Raw genomic sequence first — 6,037 nt, 5'->3', positions numbered from 1 at the left:
GGAACTGGAAACACAGGGAATCCAGGGAAGATAATCCCTTCAGGACCAGTGGCGTGAGTGGTGATACTGGGAGTGTAGAGGGAGAGTGTGTTGGAAAGGGGGAACCGATTACAAAGATCTACATATAACCTCCTCTCTGGGGGACGAACAACAGAAAAGTGGGTGAAGGGAAATATTGGAAAGGGCAAGATATGACAAAATAATAATTTATAAATTATCAAGGGTTCATAAGGGAGTGGGGAGCGGGGAGGGAGGGGAAAAATGAGGACCTGATGCCGGGGGCTTAAGTGGAGAGCAAATGTTTTGAGAATGATGAGGGCAATGAATGCACAAATGTGCTTTACACAATTGATGTATGTATGGGTTGTGATAAGAGTTGTATGAGCTCCTAATAAAATGATTTAAAAAAATGGATTGTGGGTTTCAGAAAGTACACATGGTGTGACTCCATATACTATTTGAAAAAGCTAGAACACATAAACCAGGCTATGGTGATCAAAGTCAGAAGAGCAGTTACCAGAGGGAGAGCTATCCACAGGGAAGGAGCAAAGCGGGAGATTTTGGAAACTTTTCTACATTTTGATGTGGGTGATGATTGATTACACAGGTATAAAATATCTTTAAGACTTGTGCCCTTTAGTATATGAACCTAGTATCATATAATAAAGTTTTATTTTGTAAAATCATGAAAAAAGTTTCTTCCATAATTCTCTGTGGGGCAGAGGAAATATGGCAAGATTAAGCATGCAAATAAACATTGTCCCATATTTTGACTCCATACACATGACTCTAACCTCAATGCAAGGCATGCTTCTAGATTTATGCAGCTCCCTATACATATGGACCACTTCTTTTATGGTGTTGCCCCTTTCTTGGGGTGAGAACACGCAGACAACGACGATCTGATCCATGGAGGCCAGCTGCTTGTTTATGAGATGATCGTACTCCAGATCTGTCACTTCGGGGATGCTGACAGAGCTGCACCGACATATGCGCCCTTCCTTCCCACACAACATCCTCCTTAGGACCACAGGACAGCTCTGCTGGGAAGCAAACCATATGTCTCTGCCTTCAGAGAAAAGAGGAAGCCTAGGAATGAAATGGTTAGAAACCATGTTAAGAATTGAATTACAAGTGTACACACACACACACACACACACACACACACACACACACACACACGGCCCCTGGGAGGTTAAAACACTTGACTGATAAAAGTTGAACGTTCATCCTCATCCCCGGGCACCTAGAAAGAGAGGCTGGTGATTTACTTAGGGAAAAACAGCCATTGAAAACTCTATGGGGGAAAAAAGAAGCAGATAGAAAGCTCTATGGAGTACCGTTCTACTTAGATACGTGAGGTCGCTGTAAATCAGAATAAACTCAATGGCAACTGGTTTTGGTTTTGATAAAACACTGAATCTAGTTCTGCAGGGGAAAGGGGGCATCGTTGGAAAAATATTTACCAGCACACTAGAAAAATTAAACATGAGCTCTTTCACCCATCCAGCCACAAATGGCTCTGAAACGTGATTAGTGGTCAGAGGACCAACTGATTGAAATGATTGCAAAGAACTGACAAGATGCAAAGACACTAGATTTCCAGTTGCATTTTCACATATATAAAAAGAATGCGAACAAGTTGATCTGTAGGACACTTTTATCCCATTGTGGGGATACTGAGGCTCAAGAAATTAAATAATTTGACCCAAAACACTCAGAGAAGCAAATGACAGAGTTCTTTAAACACATGTATTTTTCCCCTGCTACTTAATTAACTCCTTGTGATAGGTAGGTTTATTGTGCCAACATGGCCAATAAGAACATGTGAGATTAATCGAAGTTTGATGGGGGGTAAAGATAAATGGCTCTGCAAGGCCCGGCCCCCTCTCTCTTGCTCTCTGGTGATCTGAGCATGCTGGCATGTGTGCTGCTGCTTTAACTAGTTCTCTGCCTCAACCTGTAAGCTATGCTACCTGTGGGCCAGGCCAACCCGTGGACTGTGTTACTAGAGCTTAAGGCTCCTTTAGACCTGCTTTACCACACTGCTGGTGAGTAAGTATATCGTTTGAGCTTGAGGCTGGTGGATCCTGTCGCCTTACATTGCTTGCGGTTCGATATCCCATCTGAGCCTGCTTAACTAAACTCCTGAGCTACTGACTGTTGTTGGTGACCCACCCTGCTGCTTGCTGCCTGTGGGCAGATTCTGCTTGCCGTGCCCAGGGAGGACTCTGCTATCTGCTTCCTTGACCTTGGACCTGGCAGTCCATGGGAGTTGAAGGACTTCCAATGTATTAATTCTTACATGGGAGTGAGTTAAACTGAACCCTCTGTACTGCAGTGTGGACTAATTAGCTGTCATATTCCTTCTTGCTGTAAAAACCTATCTATCTATCTATCTATCTATCGATTGATCGATCGATCGATCTATCGATCTACTATCTAAAATCATGTGTCCTCGTTTTGCTTCTCTAGAGAACCCTGCCTAACACCCTCCTTCACAGAGGAAGCATACTGGTGAGTTGGTTTATATGTCTGTTCATAGCTTGGATAGGCCATATAACCCAATAATCAGAATGGAAATCGAAAAGTTAAGCGCAGGCCTGCCACCTGGCCGTTACTCACAATGTGACGATATTGCATCTCCGTATTTTCATCTGTAATATATGGGTAAATTCATGTTTCTACACAAAATTTCCAGAAATGTTGTGAAACTTGCTGAACCAAAACATGACTTTTTACTGTGCTGATGTAACTTTTACGAGATGCTAACATTTATTTTAACATGAAATATTTTATAGATCATTGGATACAGACTGGGTAACTAGAAGTTTTCAGTGGCTATTCCTCAGAAATGAGCAACCTGCTCCTCTTTCATAGTCTGTCAGCTCTTCTGAATCCTATTCACTTTGCTCTTTAAGATAACAGCAGCATAGCTCCCGTATCACAGCAACATATAAGCCGACGCAGTATCACAAACTGACAGGCAATTGGGTCATCTGCAGAATCTTCAATATTTTCGACCACATCATACTTCAAATGCATCAACTCTTCTTAGTCTCCTTTACTCATTGTCCAACTTCATGTGCCTATGAGGTGATTGGATGTACCATGGCTCATCGCTTTGGTCTCACAATGAAATCTTTGCTGTTTAAATTTTTGAAGAAGTTTTGTGTAGCAGATTTGCCCAATGCAATATGTTGTTTTATTCCTTCCCTGCAGTTTCTGTGAATATTGCTAGTGGATCCAAGTAAAGTTAAATCCTTGACAACTTCTAACTTTTCCCCAATTATCATAATGCTATTTTCTTTATATACTTTATATCATAATGTTGTCCAATATATTTTATATAGATATAAAAAACCAAAATGCATTGCCATTGAGTCAATGCTGACTGACTCATAGTGAGCCCCTGTGAGTTTCTGAGACTGAAACTGTTTATGCAAGAAGAAGACCCAGTCTCTTTCTTCCGAGGAACTGCTGCTGTTTTCGAACTGCTAACCATGTGGATTATAGTCCAATGCATAATCACTATGCCACCAGGGCTCCAATATACTTTGTAGAGACTCTTTATTAAATCTTAAACAGGAAAAACACAGAAACCAATCACCCAGATTAGTGAGACTATCAGCATAAGGCCATGATGGTGTCTGAAGGACTCACAGCCACCTGACTACTTAAATGGGACCATAGAAAACAAAGGAAATTGTCACAATATCACAATTGGCAGCAGAACAATTCATCACAGTTACAGGCAGGACTATGGGAGCAGGAAAGAGACCGTGGTTGGGATCCGTATTATTGCTGATAGAAAAGTTGATAAGATTGGTTCTAAAGCTGTCTGAGCATCTTGGCAGGGCATGACTCATAATCATTCAACCTCAGTACCCCAATTTCCATCAAGGGCACACAGAAGCAAGTCACTGAGATCAAAACTGCCTTTCTTAGTGCAGAGCAGGGGAGTTAAAGCAATCCACTTTTAACCCCACTCTGCCTGAAAGCAAAGCTTTTAAAATTGCCAGTCAATGGTCATGGAGCCCTGGTGGTGTAGTGGGTTACCTGTTGGGCTGCTAACCCAAAGGTTAGCAGTTTGAAACTACCAGGCACTCCATGGAAGTAAGAAAGGCTTTCTATTCCTGTAAAGATGTACAGTCTCAGAAACCCCCAGGGCGGGGTTCTACTCTGCCCTGTAGGTCCCTAAGAGTCAGAATGGACTCACTGGTAATGAGAGAGTCAGTGATCAAAAGGAAGCCAATGGAGGCTAAATTTAGATGGAGACTCAAAATGTACTTAGGTCTTCCACTGTAAACCATAGCCTTCTACAAACCTCGTGCTCAGAATTGAAGATGTGATACAGAACCCACCATCCACTTCCCAGAAGAAAAGCCCTGGTGATCTGCCCTGATCAGATTTACATCCTAGTCCAACTCTGCTATCCCGGGTAGCAATGAATCTGGATGCACTGTCTTGCACATGCCAATATCAAACATATCCGTATTGGAGGAAAGACTCTCCTTTCTGATAGCTTGTAAGTGACAACACCTTCACCACACTTGCTCAGAGAGGACCTTTGTGTTAAACAACTGAGTGGCATTTGCTCAGCATCAGTGGAAAGTTACAGCGACTATTCTCTAAAGCATGAGTGGGAATATGAGGTATTAAGACCATGACTCTGCTTACCTGAAGGGCTGGTTGTTAGCCGGAGGCCTTTGGATGTAAGGGGTGGGGGAAGGCTTGAAGGTGCCTGACAGTTCTAGGAAAGTATTTCGGAATCGTAGATATTCCTTATCCATGGATATTTTCTGTGCACTTTGTTCCAGTAGAACATTGACCGATGGGCCTCTTTGTTTACTAACCACTTTGTGTGGAAACTTGAGCATTTGGCAAATATGGGGGGATCCTATTCCTGAAATGCAAAAAGAACGAATTCCACGGAAGACCCTTAGTGGGCCAAGTCACATGGAGGCTGAGCTCTGTGGGGTCAATTGGCAACAATAGGGTGGACACTCCTTACCCCACTTACAGACACCCCTTTGCATGGGTTCTTCCATTTTAGTTTTTTGAGTCAGTTAAAATTTTATGCATTTTAATAGACTGCATATGATAGACTTTTTAAATCAGAAAGACATAATGCTAGATATGACAGTTTATAGAAATGTTTAAAGTAGTACATAACATTTGCTTAAGTATTTGGCCTTAAAAAATCATTTTATTGGGGGCTCTTACAGCTCTTCTAACAACCCACACATCCACTATGTCAAGCGAATTTGTACATATGTTGCCATCATCTTTTTAAAAATATTTCTTTCTATTTAAGCCCTTGGTATCAGCTCCTCATTTTTCCCTCCCTCCCCCACCCTCATGAACCCTTGATAAATTATAAATTATTATTTTCATACATTACACCATCCGCTGTCTCCCTTCACCCATGTTTCTGTTGTTTGTCACCCTGTGTGTGTGTGTGGGGGGGGGACTGTACATTGATCATGGTGATCGCTCTCCCCTTTCTTCCTCCACCTTCCTCCTACCCTCCTGGTATCGCTACTTCCATTATTGCTCCAGAGGGGGTTTTCTGTCCTGGATTCTGTGTTTTGAGACCTCTTATCTGTTCCATTGTACATGCTCTGGTCTAGCTGGATTTGTAAGGTAGAACTGGATCATGATAGTGAGGGGTGGGGAGGGGAACCATTAAAGAGCTAGAGGAATGTTGTATGTTTTGTTGGTGCTATACTGCACCCTGGCTGGTTTGTACCTTTCTTGTGACCCTTCTGTGAGGGGATGTCCAATTGCCTACAGATGGGCTTTGGGTCTCTATTCTGTCCTCCTCCTCATTCACATCGATATGATTTTTTGTTTTGGGTCTTCTGATTTCTAATACCTGATCCTGTCGACACCTCATGATCACACAGGCTTCTTCCATGTGGACATTGTTGCTTCCCAGCTAGATGGCCACTTATCTTCAAGCCTTTAAGATCCAAGATGCTACATCTTTTGATAGCCTAGCACTATCAGCTTTCTTCACCACATTTGCTTATGC

This window comes from Echinops telfairi, unplaced genomic scaffold (genome assembly GCF_000313985.2).
Source record: "Echinops telfairi isolate 266 unplaced genomic scaffold, ASM31398v2 ScPeMD7_2;HRSCAF=8, whole genome shotgun sequence".
In the NCBI taxonomy this organism is placed as follows: domain Eukaryota; kingdom Metazoa; phylum Chordata; class Mammalia; order Afrosoricida; family Tenrecidae; genus Echinops; species Echinops telfairi.
This window is presented reverse-complemented; position numbering follows the sequence as displayed.